Below are 21,875 nucleotides of genomic sequence, written 5' to 3'. Positions count from 1 at the left end.
CATGTCTGCCTGTACCTCATCTATATGTGTCATGTTTCTCTGTACCTCCTCTATATGTGTCATGTCTCCCTGTACCTTCTCTATATGTTTCATGTCTGCCTGCACCTCCTCTCTATGTGTCATGTCTGCCTGTACCTCCTCTATATGTGCCATGTCTGTCTCTACCTCATGTATATGTCATTTCTGTCTGTACCTCATGTATATGTGTCATATCTGTCTCTACCTCATGTATATGTGTCATGTATATGTGCCTCATTTCTTTGTGTCATGTATGCCTGTACCGTATTTCTCCAGCCTTGTACATCAACCTTACTATTTGTGTGAACATGAAGCAACTTAGTGTTCAAACTTTAGCATGTTTATTGCCTTGCCTCTAGTATTGTACATCACTGGCTTGATAACGTGTTAGTAGCTCATATTAACAATATATGAAGTTGTATATCCATAGAGCTCTCTCTGCTGTTCATCGTACCAACTTCTAAATGCCACTTTAGAAAGCCATTTTAGAAGTGGTTAATGTTTTTTGTTAGTACATATGTTATATGTCGACGTGGCAGGAGCCTTTCTCCGTTCACCTTCAATACGGAAATTATGGGTTCGAATCCCACTGGTGTCGAACATGTTTCAAGAAAGACAACATAAGAGGGAAAGCTCACTGCCAAGTGGTAATTAACTAACAATTCACTGACATAATGCCTGTAAGTTGGCTTAACAGCACTGGCCTGGAGTACAGTGAACAACAACGCTGAAACAAACAACAGATGTGCGACACAGAACTTTATGTGATGCGTCAAGGTTGCAGTTTGATGCCAGTGCACTTACAGTTAAGGCCAGAGAACAATGAATCTTGTTCATCATAAGGTCAGCGATTCGGCGCCAGTATTGTTACAGTTATACACAAACGTCGTTTATTTGACGACAGTGCAGACAATATTGCTGATGTGTGTGATACAGGTGGCATGTAAGGCCGACATTTTAACACGTGGTTGGGACAGAAAACAGTCCATTGCGGTATGATGGGCCGGGCAATCCCAGGTGGATGAACCTACATTATGAGCTTTAAGTCAACGTTCTACAACTCGTTTCATCCATCCCAATATCGATTAGGTAATGTTGCTGCAAGCGACACTAACGTGTTGTGGTTCCATAACACTGTGCCACTGTGGGGCATTTAAGTAAACCAACCTATAGTCTGAGAATACTGAAATTAAAGCACTAATCTTTAGTCTGAGTATATGTACATTAAAGCACCAATCTTTAATCTGCGTACACTTAAATGAAAGCCCCCATTTTAATACTTCCTAGTCCATGCTGTGGGCTCTTATTGTTTGAACCGCCTCCGTGGTGTAGTGGTTAGAGTGTCCGCCCGGAGAGCGGTGGGGCGCAGGTTCGATCCCCGGCCGAGTCATACCAAAAGAAGTTAACATGTGGTACTTGATGGTCCCTGTCTGGCGATCGGCATTAATGGGTACAACATGGACTGGTCGGCTCGAGAGTCAGTATAATGTGTCTGGGCGGGGTATTCATGCTTCACTGCGGCATGGTATCTCAGTGAGCTAGCACTATAAAACCAGCTACAGTCTGGGCTAGTACAAGTAGCCAAACATGCACACGCATGCACGTCGTCATATGAGCGAAACAAGTACAACGATAAACCCATTTCACCTCACCCACAATGGCATTACTGTACACATACAGTAAACCGTTCCGATATACAACACATTTACTAATTCGTAAACAAACCTAATATGTCCTGAATGGCTTGTGGTAGAGGTAATGGGTGGTGCGTTGCTCAACAAGTGTTATCTGGGTGTTGGACCCGTGAAGGTCCGGGTTAGAATTGATCTTCAGCAACCCATGCTTGTAGTAAGAGACCAACGGGATCGGGTGGTCAGGCTCGCTGACTTGGTTGACATATGTCATCGTATCTCAATTGCGTATATCGATGCTCATGCTGTTGATCATTGGATTGTCTGGTCCAGACTCGATTATTTACAGACCGCCGCCATAGCTAGAATATTGCTGAATGCATTCAGCAATATTCTAGCTATGGCGGCGGTCTGTAAATAATCGTGTCTGGATCAGACAATCACTCACTATTGCAAGTGGTTTGGGTTTTTACCCAAGATCGTGACTTTTTACAGCCAGGACTGCCCCCACCCAGGTGTGCAACCTCCTTCACCGCTTATCCACGGCCTCATCCAGCTAGACCCACATGGCCCTTTATATAAAGAGACTTACTAGTCAAATCTGCAATACTATCAAATTTGGTTGAATGTGGGCGATCAGCTAACGAGACAAACAATGCTGGTTTTTGTATACATGAATGTTATTCTAGAAATACAAAGCAGTTACTCCCCATTTTTTCTCATTTACGATTTCTTATCATTCCTGTCTGCTTGGGAGATAAGCAAACATTTAAGTCAAACTTGAATTGAATATTTTCTTTAATTTAATTAATTTATGAGAGCGTTGCCAGCATGGACATATCAGGTGTTGCAACCAGAGCGTGCTGTAGAATACACACATGTTTGCGTGCTACACCATCCGTCACCGTTGTATGTTCGAAATCATGTACATTCCCCTTGCTGATGCAGGAGTGAGTAAGTAAGTATGGTTTTACGCCGCATTTAGCAATATTCCAGCAACATCACTGCTGGGGACACCAGAATGGGCTTCACACATTGTACACATGTGGGGAAATCGAACCCGGGTCTTCGGCGTGACGAGCGAACGCTCCTGTTAGTCGCATCCCGTTAGTCGCATCTTACAACAAGCATGGGTTAGTGAAGATCAATATTCTAACCCAGATAATCACGGGTTCCCTACTCTAGACCAGACTGTCAAGAGAAAATTATAATGATTGGGATTCGACCGTCATGTACAGCAATGTCACATGGATGTAATGACTAAATAAAAGACCATACAGCCATGCTGCCTGTTAGGCGCAATGAACTAATTACACACATTGCTAGCACATCCTCACGGGTACCCATTTTACAGGAAGGTGAACTAAATCCCTGTTCACATAAACCCATTTGCACACCATGTAAATATACAAACGTATGCAAATAAAATACACATGTGCAAATTGGTCCATGCGGACGTAATTTACACACCGTGCAAATTTGCACTAGGATGATCAAGTCAAAGACCTGGGCGTGTTCAATCTTGTCACTTGATTCTCATGTATCTCATTTTGTCAAAAACCTGTTTCATGTCACTCGGCAACATTGGACATATTCGCCAATGTCTTACAGTTGAATCTGCCAAAACTCTTGTATTGTCACTTGGAATGATTAAGCTTGATTATTGTAACTGTTTACTGGCCGGTGCATCAAAGACCCAGATAGCCAAGCTACAGAGAGTGCAGAACGTCGCCGCCCGCATTGTGACTCGCTCTGGAAAATATGAACACATTACTCCTATATTGTACACTCTCCACTGGCTTCCAGTCGAGTTCCGGATCAAGTTTAAACTCTTATGCCTTGTTTTCCGCTGTCTCACTGGAACTGCGCCTTCCTATCTACCCAATCTTCTAACCGTGTACACGCCTTCCCGATCTCTTCGCTCACAGGATAAGAACTTGCTTGTTGTACCCAAAGTAAAGACAGTGCTGTATGGAAACAGGTCCTTTGTCCACGGTGTAAATATACTTTTACACATGTGCAGATTTGCATGGTAAGCAAATTGGCCCATGCGAACGCATAATAACTTTACACATGTGCAAAATAAGCATGTCTAGAAAGCTAAACTTTCATAAAACTTATTTAAAGGTTAGTATTGCATAAGATCTATTTATAGTTTTGGCGGGAATTGTTGTCTTCACTCTCACAGTGCTTCTCTGTGCATCAGACGTCCAAAATGACAGAGAGTGTAAAGAGGCAGGGCGCGTCCTGGTCAGACAATGAAACACTCTAGCTTTGTTGAACATCTGGCAAGAGTTACATGTGGAGGAAAGCCTTGATGATCCTAAAACCAACAATACATGTATTTACAAGACTATTCTTCAGCCGTTGAGGACTATGGATTTCAAAAGACACCAGAACAATGTAAGGTTAAAATGCACACTCTCAAAAGAAGCTACAGGATGTGTAAGGGAAAACTGAAGAAGAGTGGTAGAGGCCGTTCACTCTGCAAGCATTTTGAGAAACTTGATGAAATACTGGGATGTCGACCTGCCTCCTCTCCTGTAAAGATTATTGAAAGCTCTACAATAGATAAAACCCATGATGACATAGATACTGACGTCTCTAGTGATACAAAGGTTAATCCTGATGCAGAAGTGTCAGAGGCTGACAAAGGGGATATTCCTCTTCCTTCTGACCATGACCATGAGCAAGAGCCAAGACTTGAAATCAATGCAGATAACCTTGAAAAAGATGACGCTCTTCCAAAGATTCAGCAACCACGAAAGCGCTCATTGTTTTCAGCTAAAGATGGAACAAGAAAGCTAAGAAAAGCAAACTTGAGGTGGCCATGACAACTGTAATGTCTGGATTCACGAAAAGCAACGAGAAGATTGAAGATAAGTATGTCAACCTTGAAATAGAAAAATTGAGCTTGAAATGAATAAACTAGAGATGGAAAAGTTGACCATTGAAACGGAGAAAAGTAATCGAGAGTCAGAGAGACGAGAGACAAATCGAGAGACGAGAGATAATAAGTTAGATGAAAGTTATTTTGCTATTACTTCAAAGTTTACTTTTCTTTGGATGTTAATCAAATTTATTTCTACTGAATTATTTGTATTTGTCATTCAAAATGCAGGGAACGCATTTTAGCCGTTCAAAGTAGTTATGAATTAAGGTAAATGAAACAAATACGATTTTACAACCTTAGTAAATGAACTTAATAATTTCATCTAAAATGATTTTAAGAATGAGTGAAGTGAAGTTTAACGCCGCTCTCAACACTTTTTTCAGTTATATCGAGGCAGTGCCAGTTTAGTGCAGGAGGAAAGCATGTATCATCAATGTGGTTATGTGATACAGTGAAACCTGTGAACTGCGGATGATACAGACGAACCCAGGGTGATTCTACACTATAGTCACGTACGTAGCATAGCACTGTACCGTCTTTGGATTTTAAGAAAATCTCTGGTAATGAAACTGGCTTCTCTACATAGACTCAATTATGAACCCTTAAGGAAAAAGCAAATCCACAAACTATTTTATCCTCAGTCTAAAGCAAATGTGTTATATTCTGGACAAAAGAACAAAACGAAAACAGAATGTTTACAAATATATGGAGTACAACAACTGTCCTTAGTATTGCAAGTTGTTTCAGTTTGTACTGTTTTTCTTTCATTCAAGGCTATCTAGCCTTAAAGTAGTCCAAGACAGAAGGCTTCTGTCAGATGTTGACGCAACAGTTTGCCTAAGGTGAGATTGTCAACATCACGGATCTCACACTCATCACCCTGGTCATCTTCCTCTCTCCCAGACTCGTCGTATCCTTGATGATTCAGCTCACAGATGTTATGTAGTATAACACATGCACCAACAACGGTACATGCAAACCCTACATCCACGTCCAAACGCTTTTGTAAACATCGCCAACGGCCTTTCAACCTACCAAAGGCATTTTCCGCAGTCATTCAAGCCCTGCTGAGCCTGTAGTTGAATACCTTTTGCTCCTCCGCCAGACTGTCTCTGTTGCTGTATGGCTTCAGAAGCCATTTCGTCATAGGGTAGGCTCCATCTCCGAGAATAACAGTTGGGAGGTTAAAATCTCTTCCTGGGAGGTTTACCCTTTTATGAAACTGAGGGAACAGTTTTCCAGACTCGCCTTTGTGAAAGATTTCCGAATTTACAAAGATTCTTGCGTCATGGACACGGCCTGGCCAACCGATGTTTATATCACGAAATACATACTGATGATCGCACAAGGCTTGCATTACAATTGAGTAAGCGCCTTTTCTGTTCAAGCAATCACCGTGGGCTCCTTTAGGACACTTGACTGGTATATGTGTGCCATCTATGGATCCAGCACAGTTTGGAAAATTCCATCGCCTTTCATAACCTTGGATCACAAGATCCAGCTCCTCATCCTTTTGGTAAGATAACGTAGGTCTCCATTAAGTGATCCACTAGGACCTGGCATACTTGGTGTATAGAGTCATATACTGTTGATTTGCCCACGCCAAACAGGTTAGCCACAGTACGGTATTCTCCAGTTGAGGCGAGCCAATACAATGTTACTGCAAGCTTTTTCTCTGATGAAATTGAGGACCTAACCCATCCATCTTGCGGTTGAAGGTAGACTTTCAACTGGCCATGGAGTATTTGAAACAGGTTTCTGTGCATTCGGAAATTCTGGATCCATTCTGGGTCTGTTCCGTTGCTGTAGATATGCTCCCACCAGGTTGTTGGCCTGTGAATCTTCCATACATTCTTCTCATGATACAATCCACCAAGGGAACTGTCTCCTAAATCTTCTTCGGTATCCTTCCATGGAAAGGTTATAGACTGAAGGATCACATGGCAACAAGTTGTTTACTCATCTAACAATACACACACCCCAATTTCGTCATGCGAACGCATAGCAAATTTGCTTTTATATACGTATGTAAATATACATTAGGGTGCAAGTTTACACATGTGCAAATTGGGTTCCATGCGAACAGAGCTTTAAATAAGACACTTGCCCAAGGATACTACGCAAATGTGCCTACTTTGGGCCCCGAACCTAGGTGACTCCACCGAGGATCGAACCTGGGCCTGCAGTGTGATAGACAGACGCCTTACCATTGCACTATTCTGCTCCACAAAAGCGTAGACGCAGGACAAGGTCACACGAAGGTTTGTTGGCTCTCCTGCAGGACCGATTGGGACTGCCCAAAGAAAGAACAAGTACTCTGCGTCACTGAAAGAAATTTAACGACTCCAGCAATGTTTGCTGGTGGATGGGATTACAGACAGTAAAAGCCCACAATATCAACTGCAGAGTACAGTTCTTGATATTGCTTCCAAACGTTTGCACAAACCAGAAAAGGAGTCTCGAAATCAGACAATAACTTTAATTTCCTGAATTTGAAATTTGTAAACTCGGAAAATCATGCATTTACATTCAAGTAACATTCTCAGACCAAAAACTTCCAATCGACATATTGCTATGGGTCTCCTCGAAGCAGGACAGTCTCAGCTGTAGTGCAGGGGCTTATGTAGCAAAAATGCTTTCCGTGGGAAGTGCATGTTACTTTTTGAAACCACTGATAATTGTAATCAGTACTGGATATGGATTCAGAATCATGGTACCCACAATCGAGCTGCAACACCAATGTGAGAAACATATATCTTTATAAACCTATCACAACATAGGCATGTAGTATGTCAAAATGTATCTTGTGATGTGTGTTTTTCTACTACCATTATATATCGTGAATCTAAATGATATATGTATGCATAATATTCACTATGATCATAATTGCTTCTGCCAAAACAGACGGTTTGTTGCAGAGGGTATGTATTCAACTCTCTCTCTCTCTTCTCTCTCTGTGTGTGTGTGTGTGTGTGTGTGTGTGTGTGTGTGTGTGTGTGTGTGTGTGTGTGTGTGTGTGTGTGTGTGTGTGTGTGTGTGTGTGCATTCACTCAAAAACTACCCGATGGATTTCAGTGAAACTTACTGGATCTATCGTCCATCAGAACTTCCATCAGAACGTCCATCAGAACGTCTATCAGAGCACGATCTTACATCTGCTCACTTTTTGAATGGCACTGAAAATTCATAATATGTGAAATACAGGACTTCCTCATTGGTTTTACTCGAAGATACATACCCGCGAAATAAAGATGTACACTGTGGGCACAAAAACAACCAGGAATCTGGGCTTCCATATGTATTGCGATGAAATCTGTACACAAGCTTAGGATGCCAGATAAGCTTTAAGGTTTCAAATACAGCAGTAAGTGGTATGTCATAAACCGTGCCAAACTCAACACACAAATCTGAGTGGACTGACTGACTCAGTTTGATTTTACGCCGCTTTTAGCAATATTCCAGCAACATCACGGCGGGGGACACCAGAAATGGGCTTCACACATTGTACCCATGTGGAAATCTGAGTGGAAAGCTGAACTATGGCTTCAGTAATACAACTGGATGCGATGGGTGGTTTTTCGCTGACTGTCTTGCCACACACACCCTTGGTGTGGGCCAAGGGAGGTAACTCCCAAAACTTATTTTACCATACTAAAATACACCAACCCAACATCGACTACGTACATTTGGGGGTAAACTATTTAGACAAAAAGTAGACATCCTTATGGGCACTACTTGTGCTCCCCACTTTGAGGATCTGTTTCTTTATGCAAGTGGATCAGAATTTCTGCTCGTATTGGCAAAATCGAAAAAAGGTAATTAGGCCAAGAAGTCTATTGATTATCTGATTGTTGTTTAACGCCGCCCAAGACGTTTAACTCAAGCATCAGTTATATCTATTATCTAACATCATTCAAAGTAGCCAATTCCTCTCCACTGATTTACCATGAACTTGAAATGAAGAAAAGAAGAAAGGTTCGGTGCAACAAAACCGCTCCAGAAGGCTGCATGACGAGAAGGATGATTTCAACTTCCAGAAGGCTGCATGACGAGAAGGATGATTTCAACTTCCAGAAGGCTGCATGACGAGAAGGATGATTTCAACTTCCAGAAGGCTGCATGACGAAAAGGATGATTTCAACTTCCAGAAGGCTGCATGACGAGAAGGATGATTTCAACTTCCAGAAGGCTGCATGACGAGAAGGATGATTTCAACTTCCAGAAGGCTGGATATGCTCATCTTTTGACGACCACCTGGAGTATTTTGAAAAACGTATGCTTGTGATATGTTAATTAATGCATAACAAACACTGCTTTGCGCACACATTTCTTATGGATGTTCAAAGAGTTTTTCACTTCTAATTAAATGGACCCGTGAAGGTCTGGGTCAGAATATTGATCATCAGTAACCCATGCTTGTATAACAGCGCTTTGTTTACGTCCGTCAAAGAATACAAGCGGCTGTGGGTTGTGAGGCCGATACGTTTATTCTGGTCTATTTATTAAACAGCCTGAAAGAACACATAAGAAAGTATATTAAATGGAATCACATGAATATGTACATGTTCAAATCACTCATTAAGTATATAAAATACACCTAGTTAAATACATCTGAACTATGTTACAAGTTATAATGTTACATAATATGTATACAAATATACAACGGTCATAAAGACATACTGTAGGTATCTTTAGGAAATATTATAGTAAATACATTTCTGGTATATAGGGAATCTGGTCAGGTATTACATACCAGGCTGGTTGTACCTCACACTCACAGATCTGCATAACAAATACGTATGTATGCAGAGGACAATATATATACAAGTGATGTGATATAAAATAATGTTTAAAAGTACAATTGCATTCGCCACACAAATAAAACATGAAATGGCATGTAATATTACATATATGTGTCAATCAATCACACATATCAAACTTACGGGCATGCATTCAAGCGGACTAGTAATTACTTTTATAAGTTGTCTAATATTTAGTTGATAATGTTTAGGATTGCGTTCAATACATAAACAATACATATACTCACAATAACACAGTTATCTGATAGTTCATCTTCAACTATACATATTTATAAGATATATTATATTTCAAGTAAACCAAGTCTGACTTACATGCCACTATAATTATATTTCTAATTATAGTAAACAAGAAACTATCCATATATACAACATTTTATACAATATGAACCAACCTTAAATCGTCATAAAATTCCCATGACTCTGGTTATATCTCTCCTTCAACAGTACAAGACGGCATCTGAGTTTAAAATCTGAACATTGTAGTTAAGCTGTGGCCAGCTTGGCCTATCAGTAAAACAATAGATATGACTGAGAGCTGGAGCAAAGAGTGTTGAAAGCATGCAGTGTGACATTTAGTGGAGGTTAGACTGAGAGTTACAAGGCTTACTATGCAGAGCTATGGACTAAGAGTAAAATATAGTATAAAGCATAACTAAGATTCTTACAGGTGTTCTTATTGTTTAATAGAGTGAGTCATTAAGTGGAAACAATGTCATCCAACTTGCTACTTAATATAATAATATATATATATATATATATATATTTGAGTCTGCCACACTCGTCGTGAGAGGCGACTAACAGGATCGGGTGGTCATGCTCGCTTACTTGATTGACAAGTTGATCACTGGATTGTCTGGTCCACCCGATTATTTACAGACCGCCGCCGTATTTTGAAAAACGTATGCTTGTGATATGTTAATTAATGCATAACAAACACTGATTTGCGCACACATATCTTATGGATGTTCAAAGGGTTTTGTCACTTCTAATTAAATGGACCCGTGAAGGTCTGGGTCAGAATATTGATCATCAGTAACCCATGCTTGTCGTGAGAGGCGACTAAAGGGATCGGGTGGTCATGCTCGCTGACTTGATTGACACATGTCATCGGTTCCCAATTGTGCAGATCGATGCTCATGCTGTTGATCACTGGATTGTCTGGTCCAGACTCGATTATTTACAGACCGCCGCCATATAGCTGGAATATTGCTGAGTGCGGCGTAAAACTAAACTCACTCGCTCACTCACTCACTCTAATTAAGTTGTTGATGAACTGTATTTTTCTATTTTGAGTGAGCCGAGGTACCACACGACATCTCGCGATCTCACGTCTTGCCATCATCATGGCAACCTTAACTTTACTAATAAGGACAATTATCTCCCCTTTGTGTTCGGACTACAATCTTGGTCGTATACACCAGACCCTCTTGGACAACCCAGCATCAGTATCACCGGAGCTGATAATGTACGCCATATTTTGATGGGGGAGCACATCAATATTGAGAGCAGTCAGCCAAGATCTCTCAAACGCCTCCTCAGGCCAGGTGGACTAATAAATGCCAGTCCTGACAGTCACAACAGGAAGAAGCTACTCCTTCGGGCTTTAGCTCCTGCAACCATACATGGATATGTTCCAAAAATTCAAAAACTTGAAAATGTTGGGAATCAAAACCACGCCTTCAGCATGGTGAGCGAGTGTTCCACCAACTTACCTAGGTAACACCCAATTTTAGACAATAACAGAGAGTTGATATCCCTTGCCAGGAGATATGATTCCATATTCTCTGCACGTAATGCCAAATATGTTCACAGTTACAAATCGGCAGTTGCCTAGCGATTCTTCAGCTTTCGCATCAATGATTAAGGGGAGATTATTTCCAACAGACTTCACATTATCAAAAGAAATTATAAACGAAACATATAGTAATATATCAGTAGAAATCAAGTGAATATGTTGAGTGAACTGACAAGTGATTCCTCTATTTGCCTTTACGTGTGTCTGTGTCTGTTATGCATTTCCTACACGTATAGTAAAAGTTTTTCTTGTCATTTATTCAAAGAAGGGAATGGTATAGTTTACTTTAAGGTACCATATTAGTGGCCACCCTGTCTTCCTTCTAAGACTAGATCCTCTGATAACCCACACGTTTCGGAGTCAATACGCCAGACATCACATGCCCGGATGGTCATGTTGAATTGAAGATACTCTTCAGATGTGGATATTTTTGTTTCTTCGATTCTGGTCCGATTGAAAAGAAATCTTCAGATTCAGTAGTACACTCAACTAGTTATAGTTCATGTTGATACACTGTTAACAATAGTAAATGTATACCATGTATATGTCATATATGTACACGACGGCATACACTACCATGTAGTGCCCTGTTTTTGACATGTTGATCATGCATAGAATCTCACCGTACTGATGTAACAGTCCACATCTTATTGTAGCCTTCATTCAAATCCATTAGAATACCTTCCATCAGAACGTATCACATAAAGATTCAAAACTGCCCCATACACCAATGACAAGCTTGTCAAGAGGTTTCTTAAGGTTTCATTCAAATACGGGCAAAACTTCACGGTTAGGGAATATGTGTGTTTCCTGCTCAATGCCGCTCACAGCAACATTCTAATGTTTATAATAGTTGTTCTGTAAATAATGGACAGTGGCCCAGACAACCAACAATTTCTACCATCGATGAGCTATGACACACCACGAACAATGTATCTCTGACCACTAAAACCATGATGTAGCATCTCATGACCAGAATATAACGGCATCTCTTTTGCATCAATGATTCAGTAATAATAATAATGTGTCCATTTATATAGCGCCAAACTCCACACTAGGTATGCTCATAGCGCTAACAATCAAGGCCATTATTACCCCGGATACCCAAGCTGCCTGTTAGGCGCTAGAAGGTTATAGTCATATGACTTTTTTCCACCGGGTACCCATTTTCCTGCTGGGTGAACAGAGGCAATTTTGAACAAACTCACTTGCCTAAGGTGAGACCACATGTATCACATGTGCTTCGTTGTGGGGCAGGACTCAAGTCCTAGAAACTCTCAGGAGTCAAGCTGCCAAACACGGTCACCCATCCAAGGACTCTCCGAGCTCGACGCGGCTTAACTTCACCGATTTGTGACCTGAGCTTTAAGCACAGGACCACGCGCCACCACTTGATGAAATGTATATCTCAGTGACTATTATATTCTGTTCACCTCATTGGTCAGTCCTTATGTACAGGAAGACACCCAGGCCAGGTAATGTCCATCGTGACCACAAAGAAGTAACAGTGATGGTGATGGTTTCCTGTAGTCAGATGGTTGTTCTCAACGAACACATTCGTTTATCCGAGCTCCTTTTGTCAGGGGGCGGTGGGGTAGCCTGGTGGTTAAAGCGTTGGCTCGTCACGCCGAAGACCCGGGTTCGAATCCCCACATGGGTACTATGTGTGAAGCCCATTTCTGGTGTCCCTCGCCGTGATGTTGCTTGAATATTGCTAAAAGCGGCGTAAAACCAAACTCAGTCAGTCAGTCAGTCCTTTTGTCAGTGATACTACTCTGGCACTTTTTTTCATTACTCATTAAAAACACTCTGGGTAAGCTTACGATCCTTTACTTCAACGGCGGTCATATGTCTCCTTACAAATCCACTTAGACCGGTAGCTAAGTTTCCACCATAGAGGATACTAAACGACCTTCCGTGTAATGGTATTTCATGGAAGCGAGTTTAGTATTCTGTTTGTTACTCTCCAACATAAATTGATAGAAACTGCCTACAGTATGATGACTCTCATGTCAAGTTTCCGCGAGTCAAGCAAGGTCTAATACCATTGTGAGAGAGGTATTTGCATTGTGACGTCATAACTGTAACCATTATGAAGTCATATGTCTAGCGGTATTACACTAGTTTACTATTGACGTAAAAATTTTATACTGCAGTATCTTCCACGGGCGAGTAATAAATGCTAATAACTCACCATCGTGTATTTTCTGAAAGACTATTTCTTGCCTTGTCAACGAAAGTTACTTTTTAGCATAATTGTCATTGCAATCAGTTTAGAAAACCGTAGTGCACAAACAGAAATTTGAAATGAATACCCCAGTGTGCTTTATGCACAGTGTGAACATGCGACCCATAGTTTTTGAGATAAGTCATGTGCATTCCAGTATGCCTGTGTATGATCGCCTGTTTCGACCAAAATTGTAGGAATCACTCTTGGATTTATGTTGTTCATTAATGATTTCGTATACATATGTGTCATCTGTTTATGTGTTCTGTGTGTCTGTAGTCCATCTGTATGTGCTGCACGTCTGTGTTCCATCTCTATCTGTCACCACATCCGTTCCTTAGAACACGTCCGCCTAATCTTTCTGTAAGACGTACTTTGATTCTTCTCGTAAGAGACGACTAACCGGATCAGGTGGTCATGTGATCAGGTGGTCATGCTCGCTGACTTGGTTGACACATGTCATCGTATTCCAGTTGCGTAGATCGATGCTCATGCTGTTGATCATTGGATTGTCTGGCGCAGACTCGATTATTTATAGACCGCCGCCATATAGCTGGAATATTGCGGAGTGCGGCGTGAAACTAAACTTACTCTGACTTTGATTTGATTTTAGCGAAACGAAAATCTCAACAAAAGAAAGGTTTTCGGAATCAACTCATAAAAACTCAAAATCATGAATACTACAGCTCGTTAGATCACAGAACTGCACACACTGGGAAAGCACGAATATGTACAATCTGAACCTTGCATCACGTCAACATAACACACATGCATTTGTACCGGTTGAATTCAGATAATATAGAGTATTATTCTGGGTATGCCATTTGGTCATGTCTTGTTACATTAACGTTAGGTACATAAAAATACACCAACAAAACCAGCGTTAGATAGTTGGGTCGATGAGTGTTAGCAACAAAAGAACAAAAACAAATATTTTAGTTTATAGTGAAGCATTTATTTTTTATCCACAAGTAAGTAGAACAGGTTCTCAATTGAGGGGATGGTTCACATAGTTATATATTTGTCCACTTGACCACGTGAATAAACCCAAAACAAAATTCCTGTTGTAAACATTTTGTTGTTTTTTCTGCCTGTTGAGTGAGGAGAGGATTAATCACTACAAATTTTCTATCGATGATGTCAGCATTGGTAAACAGTACACAAGTACAACGCATTTTCTGATGTCCGGGTTCATTTTTCAATAGTTTTTCATATAGATACTGGATACCCAATTGATGTTTCCATTATCAAATGTTCGTTCAAAACGATGTGAATTCAGGAATTAGAAACTAAGATACTATACGCAGTGATATCTGTGTTATTAAATGTATTGATGCTTTCGCAGTTAAAGTTAACAAAACCGTTTTCATGACCCAGAGATATCTCTACTCATAATCATTATTTATCAATTCCTGCGTATTTGAAGTTATAAGCCACATAAGAATGTTGCAGTCTATGACCTTGAAGCCCTTAGATGCTACACAATGCTTCCAGAATTTATTGCATTTGTCCACGTGTACACACCGAGGCGTCGCCAACATCCTCCATGGAGTTAGCACCTCTCCCTGAACTGCGACCTAATTTGAAACTGTTTACAAGTTGTGAGGCTGAACTTTGGTTCAACTTTTGTTTTCAGTTATAAACAATGACGCGTTAGTCATCGATGCTTTCATTGGCTCATAGCACATCTACAATTAGACAGTAGTAAGTCACCTTCCTGTCACGATGGCAACCGTATGCTACATTTCGCACGATAGGACTTTCAAACAGTTGCTAATTTCCGACACATGGTAAGTGTTTGTTGTTGTCTAATGGTCGGTTGTGTGAATATGTTGAGTTTAGTTAACATTCACGAACTGTGTGACATAAGGCAAAACTAGGATCAACGGTGCCCTAGGCAATCAGTCATTTCACTTCAAAAATTAATTGGATGAAGTATTGTACTTTTCTGTCTTCAGTGAGCCGCAACAAGGTGCCTAGGTACGCTCTGTGGACCACCACGATGGTATGCTTCAAGAAGTCTCGCGTTGTATTCTGTGGTCATTTCTCGCCATCATCACAGCAGCCTGGCTGTGGCGTCAGTATTACCAGCATGCGGTGGACGCACGCACCAAACTGCCCCTACCACCAGGGTGCATGGGCTTTCCTTTGGTGGGCGAGACACTCTCCTTAATAACTAAGGTAAGTGATGCTTTGTTGATTATTTCGACTGTTATAAAGTCGATCACTTGCCTGCTGAATCACATTTCACACCACACACCGTATTTCTAGGCTTTTGGACTTACGGGATGTAACTAAAAAGTACATTCATTTTCCCTTCAGGGCTCTGACTACTACCTATCTCGGCGGCAACAGTACGGAAACGTATACAAGACACACATCATGGGACAGCCACCATTAGAATCACCGGAGCTGATAATGTACGCCATATTTTGATGGGGAGCACGTCAATGTTGAGGCCAGTCAGCCAAGATCTCTCCAACGTCTGCTGGGACCAGGTGGACTAACAAATGCAAGTCCTGACAGTCACAGGATCAGGAAGAAGCTATTCCTCCGGGCTTTAGCTCCTGCAGCTATACAAGGACATGTTCCAACAATTCAAAAACTTGTAAGAAACCATATTTTGGACTGGTGCAGCAAAGGGCAACAATTCGGAACAGATATTTGCAAACGCTTGGCAATGTCACTTGCTGCCAACGTCCTTATTGGATTTGACGTTGATGATCAGAACCTGCAGTCAATAATCAGCTCCTTCCAGACTTTCACGGGCAACTTGTTTTCACTGCCATGGGAACTGCCTGGATCAGGATTGTCCAAGGTATATACAAAATAACTACGCATTGGGTACTTGTTATTTAGTCTCGTTCAGAATCCCAGTCAGTGTATTGAGAGACTAACTTACCACAACAATGCAGTGAATACATTTCTGAATGTTCTGGTAGATAGAGACGTTCCATATTATGATGCATACACATTGCTGCGCCATATAGCTGGAATATTGCTGAAACGGCTGCGGTGTAAAACTAAACTCAAAACACATTGCTGCTTTGTATCTCATTCCAAATCCATCCTTGTCTTATCAATGAAGTTGACCTGAACCTTAAAGAAACCCTTTCACGTGGTGAAGTTATAGTGTGGTAAAAGCATTCCATGAGGCAAAATATCCTAAAACCAACGGTCAATTTCATCAGTAACCAAAATTCCACCATACAAAAATCTTATCCGCAAAGCGCTGTAAACACGATGAAGTTTGCAATGTTCATATTACTGAATGAAATTTTGCAATAACACACAGATTCCATGAGGCAAAATATCCTAATATTTTTCATCAATGACCATATCCACATTTTGGAAAGAACAAGATCAGAATGTACAGTTTTCCTTAATACGTAAAGCTGAAAACCAAGTCTCACTTAAAGCCCTATTTATATCACGACTAACATTGATATACAGCCCTACAATCTTCCTATTTTCCATCCACAGGGCTACCAGTTTCCAGAGGGCTGGACTGTGATCTACAGCATCCGAGACACGCATCAAACAACCAAACTCTTTGACGACAAGGAAGAATTCAAACCTGAACGCTGGAATGAAATGGACGAAAAGACATGCGTTAGCGGCCAACGATTCAACACATACATTTGGAGCAGGTGTCGTGCATGTCCAGGCGAAAGGTTTGCCAGGATGTTTGTGAAAATATTATTGTGGAACTCATACACAAGGACATGTACATGGGAACTCAAGAACAAAAATCCTAAGATTACTACTTTCCAGTAACAAAGCCTTCAGATAATATCTCCTGTGACCTTTCACCTTCGTAAGGATGTTAACAATGTGTGCAACAAAACGTCTAGATGTCCTTCAATGGACAAACTTGGGTTCCTGCAACGCCAATTCACAGCTGGAACTGTGTAAAGGGATTTTGAATGTAAGAAACCTCCAGAGACATACCTACCACAAGTATTGATGATGTACAGAGAGTTTAAGCCATCAGGAAGTTGTAACCACATATTATATATCTGACAGTCTTCCCAAAACGTTATCTACGAACTAGATTGTTTGGAGACGTTTTGCGTTGACACAAGACAAAAGAACATAGTGATGCAACGAGGTGCACCATTTAGTGAGTGTTGAGTAAGTTGTGTTATATTCTCAATACAGAAATAGTTCACCAGTATCAGAGAAGGTCTAAATCTACATCTAGTGCCATCTACAAACATCGCCGTTCAAAGAAATCTGATATTGATGTTTTAGCCATTTCCCCCTCCAGTTTTAAATTGTACAAACACGTATCAGTTGAAAATGCCTAGACCTTCCAGCTTTCCTTTCGCATCAATGGTTAAGGGAGGGTATTTCCAACAGACCGCGTGCTTCACATTACCAAAGGAAACGCAATTCAGTATATCAGTAGTTATCAAGTGAATATGCTGAGAACAACGTTTGTTGGTGTCGGTTCCACGGCTAGGCTTTTCCAACAAGTTCAGAAACGGGTTTTGTCCCACCTACGTTATATCTTTCAGACAAATAAGATAGTGATGTCTTTCCGTAGAAGATATGATTCCATTTTCTCTAGTTTCAAGTTCCTATCTGTTGACAGATGCCTAACCCTTGGTCAGCTTTCGTTTCGCATTAATGATTAAGGAGAAGGCATTTCCAACATACCACGATCTTCAGATTACCAAAAGAAATTAAAACAAAAATACTTCAGTAGTTATCAAGTGAATACGTTGAGAACAACTGACAAGAGATACTTGATTTGCTCTTCCGTGTGGTTTGTGGCGGTGTCACCGGTTGGCCATTTCCTACAATTGCGGATATGGGTGTTGTGGCATTTATTCAAAGCAGGGAATGGTATCGTTTCCAATATTTTGGTAACTGATTAGTGTCCAACGTGCTAAAGACTAACTTTTGTGATAGTGTGCCAGTTATCATATGCCTGAGTGATCAAGTTGAGCTGTAGATACTCTTGAGATACACTGATGGCAATAGTAGATGTATACCATGTATATGTCATATATGTAAACGACTGCATACACTACCATGTAGTGTCCTGTTTTTGTCATGTTGATCATGCAAAGAATGTTAACTTGTTACATCAGTAACAGGCCTTCTGCCTTGAACAAAAAGAGTGTAAATATATAAGTTATTTCTACAATAATGATACATCATTGAATGATTGAAATAAACTTTTGAACTTATTGTCATTTAGTTTCTTTATTATTGTGTTAGTCAGCGAACAGGACTTACTTCGTGTAATAATTATAACATTTTTTAGCTTCTCTGTAAAGTTGGGCTGTGCCTCAAAACATGAGAAATTATGTTTATCAGGCAACAAACGTGTGAGATGATCCCCAGATTGTTTCCGTTTGGTAATGTTGAAATGATCGAAGACCTTATTTTAGCCTTCATTAAACTCTATTAGTATACTATACTTCCCATAACAACTTATCACATGAAGATTCCAAACTGTAGCATACATCAATTTCAAACTTGCCAAAAGTTTTCTTCCATTTGAAATACGGGCTTACATTGTACCCCATCATGGCACACTATGAACCATGTTACACAGTCTGACCACTCACATCATGATGGAGCCTCTGGCACCTCTTCCACATCCATGAACTATCTGTATATCTCAGGCAGCTATTGTGACACCCTGTCGAAATTATTTGTCGGTCTTTATGTCACATTCGTTTATCCGACCTCCTTTTGTCAGTGTTTCCATTCTGGCACTTGTTTCATTACTCCTTAAACAATCTGGGGACTCTTATTTTTGTTTGGGGTGGTGGGTTAAAATGTTCGCTCGTCACGCCGAATAATAAGAATAATGCCAGATGCGATTCCCCTTTCCGAGTTCCCCTGGTTTTCTAGGTGATCAATTGATTTGCCGTTGCACGTGTTTATACCGGTGGGGCAGAATGCAAGCACCTGTCCAACAACTGCTTCATAGTGATCCATAAGCGCAAGTATCTCATGTCGGAGTATTGCAATCAGTTTCTTAGGGGCCTTTCATAGTCCTAATATTTCATTAATATTTCACATACTAAAATATAATAACTATGATGTTTGAAATTTATAAGAATTCACAAATGTACCTATATTTTGAATTCTTACACTTCCAGATTGACACGCTGACAAATTTGTGATAATCCCACTAATAAGTCGGCGGTCAATCGGAAATGCGTCTGGCTAAATGAAACGGCAGCCTTTGTGTAAACAGTTATCTATTGTGTACAATATGTCTGTGTCTGGCGACATGTTTCTACAACCCAACTAAGTTACTTTCCTTTGTGTAAAGAGAATCACAATATAGCTCTTCCTGCTTAAAGTCTTCTGTACAGGCGTGACAAACAATATCTTTTATTTAATGTTGAAGTATTTTTTTTCCATCGACAAGGAAGTGCAACAATATTTTCAGGATTGTAATTGAGGGGAGCGCTCAGTTTCCAGAGTGACATAGATATATACTTGTCTACCTGACCACGTGAATAAATCGAAAACAATGCTCCTGCTGTAAACATAATGCCATGTTTCCATTGACCTTTCATGCGTGATGAGTAAGGACAGTATTAGTCACTACAACCTTTCTACAGACTGGTTTGTTTTCACGCTATTGACAATGATATCAGCTATCAATGCCGTGTTTGGTGAACGGTACACAAGTACAAACACGTTTTCTTATGTTGGGGTTGGTTTTTCAATTGTTCCGGGGCTGTGTACAGAATCTGAGATACCACACGTAGTGTTATTTGTGTTACTACATGAATCATACGTTTGAATCAGAGTGTACAATTCAGGAGAATGTATTGAAAAACAATTGCGTTCGCAGTATAACCTACAAAACTCGTTTTTTTATGACCATGAGAAATCTCTGTCCATAATGATGATTTCTTATCAAATCCGTGCCAATTGGAAGCTAGGCAGCAAGATAAGTTCATAATGTAAGTCAACATTTACATAATGATAAATTCATGTAGATTGCCCCGACAATGAGACAACTGCTACTGTAACAGCTCACGCTGAGAAAACACCACTCGCTGTGGAGTGTGAATATGTTTATTTCCGAGCATAAGCAAAAATGGAGATTGAGGTAAATTTTTACTATAACCAACGGTTACTTGTCAATCTGAGTCAAGAAATTCGGGAAACAAAATATATTCACTACACATAAAATCTTATCCACAAAGAACTGTAAACACGATGACGTTTGCAATGTTCATACTACTGAACGAAATTTTGCAATAACACACAGATTCCATGAGGCAAAATATCCTAATATTTTTCATCAATAACCAAATCCACATTTTGGTAAGAACAAGATCAGAATCTACAGTTTTCCTTAATACGTAAAGCTGAAAACCAAGTCTCACTTAAAGCCCTATTTATATCACGATTAACATTGATATACATTCCTACAATCTTCCTATTTTTCATTCACAGGGCTACCAGATTCCAGAGGGCTGGACTGTGATCTACGGCATACAAGACACGCATCAAACAACCAAACTCTTTGACGACAAGGAAGAATTCAAACCTGAACGCTGTGGCCTTTCACCTTCGTAAGGATGTCAACAAGAATGTGCAACAGAACGTCTAGATGTCCTTCAATGGACAAACTTGGGAGCCTGCAACGCCAATTCACAGCTGGAACTGTGTAAAGGGCTTTTGAATTTAAAAGACCTCCAGAGACATACCTACCACAAGTACTGATTGTGACAGAGAGTTTAAGCAATCAGGAAGTTGTAACCACATATTATATATCTGACAGTCTTCCCAAAACGTTATCTACGAACTAGATTGTTTGGAGACGTTTTGCGTTGACACAAGACAAAAAAGAACATAGTGATGCAACGAGGTGCACCATTTAGTGAGTGTTGAGTAAGTTGTGTTATATTCTAACTACAGAAATAGTTCATCAGTATCACAGAAGGTCTTTATCTATATTAGTCCCATCTACAAACATCGCCGTTCAAAGAAATCTGATATTGATGTTTTAGCCATTTCCCCCTCCAGTTTTAAATTGTACAAGCACGTATCAGTTGAAAATGCCTAGCCCTTCCATCTTCCTTTCGCATCAATGGTTAAGGGAGGGTATTTCCAACAGACCGTGTGCTTCACATTACCAAAGGAAACGCAAATCAGTATATCAGTAGTTATCAAGTGAATATGCTGAGAACAACGTGTGTTTGTGTCGGTGTCACCGGTTGGCCATTTCCTACAATTGTGGATATGGGTGTTGTGGCATTTATTCAAAGCAGGGAATGGTATCGTTTCCAATTTTGGGGTAACTGATTAGTGTCCAACGTGCTAAAGACTAACTTTTCTGATAACCTACAAGTTTCAGAGTAACTTTGCCAGTTATCATATGCCTGGGTGACCAAGTTCAGCTGTAGATACTGTTGTGATACACTGATGGCAATAGTAGATGTATACCATGTATATGTCATATATGTAAACGACTGCATACACTACCATGTAGTGTCCTGTTTTT

The 21,875-nt window shown here is 40.4% G+C and overlaps 1 pseudogene; it reads left to right on the top strand.

Moving 5' to 3' along the window:
• The first annotated feature begins 15,089 nt into the window (after nt 1-15,089).
• Nucleotides 15,090-18,583, top strand: LOC124274378 (annotated as a pseudogene).
• Nucleotides 18,584-21,875: the final 3,292 nt, after the last annotated feature.

Source organism: Haliotis rubra, unplaced genomic scaffold (genome assembly GCF_003918875.1).
Source record: "Haliotis rubra isolate DU_JTF1 unplaced genomic scaffold, ASM391887v1 Scf19, whole genome shotgun sequence".
In the NCBI taxonomy this organism is placed as follows: Eukaryota; Metazoa; Mollusca; class Gastropoda; order Lepetellida; family Haliotidae; genus Haliotis; species Haliotis rubra.
The sequence above is the reverse complement of the archived record's forward strand: the minus strand, read 5'-3'. Positions and strand labels throughout refer to the sequence as shown.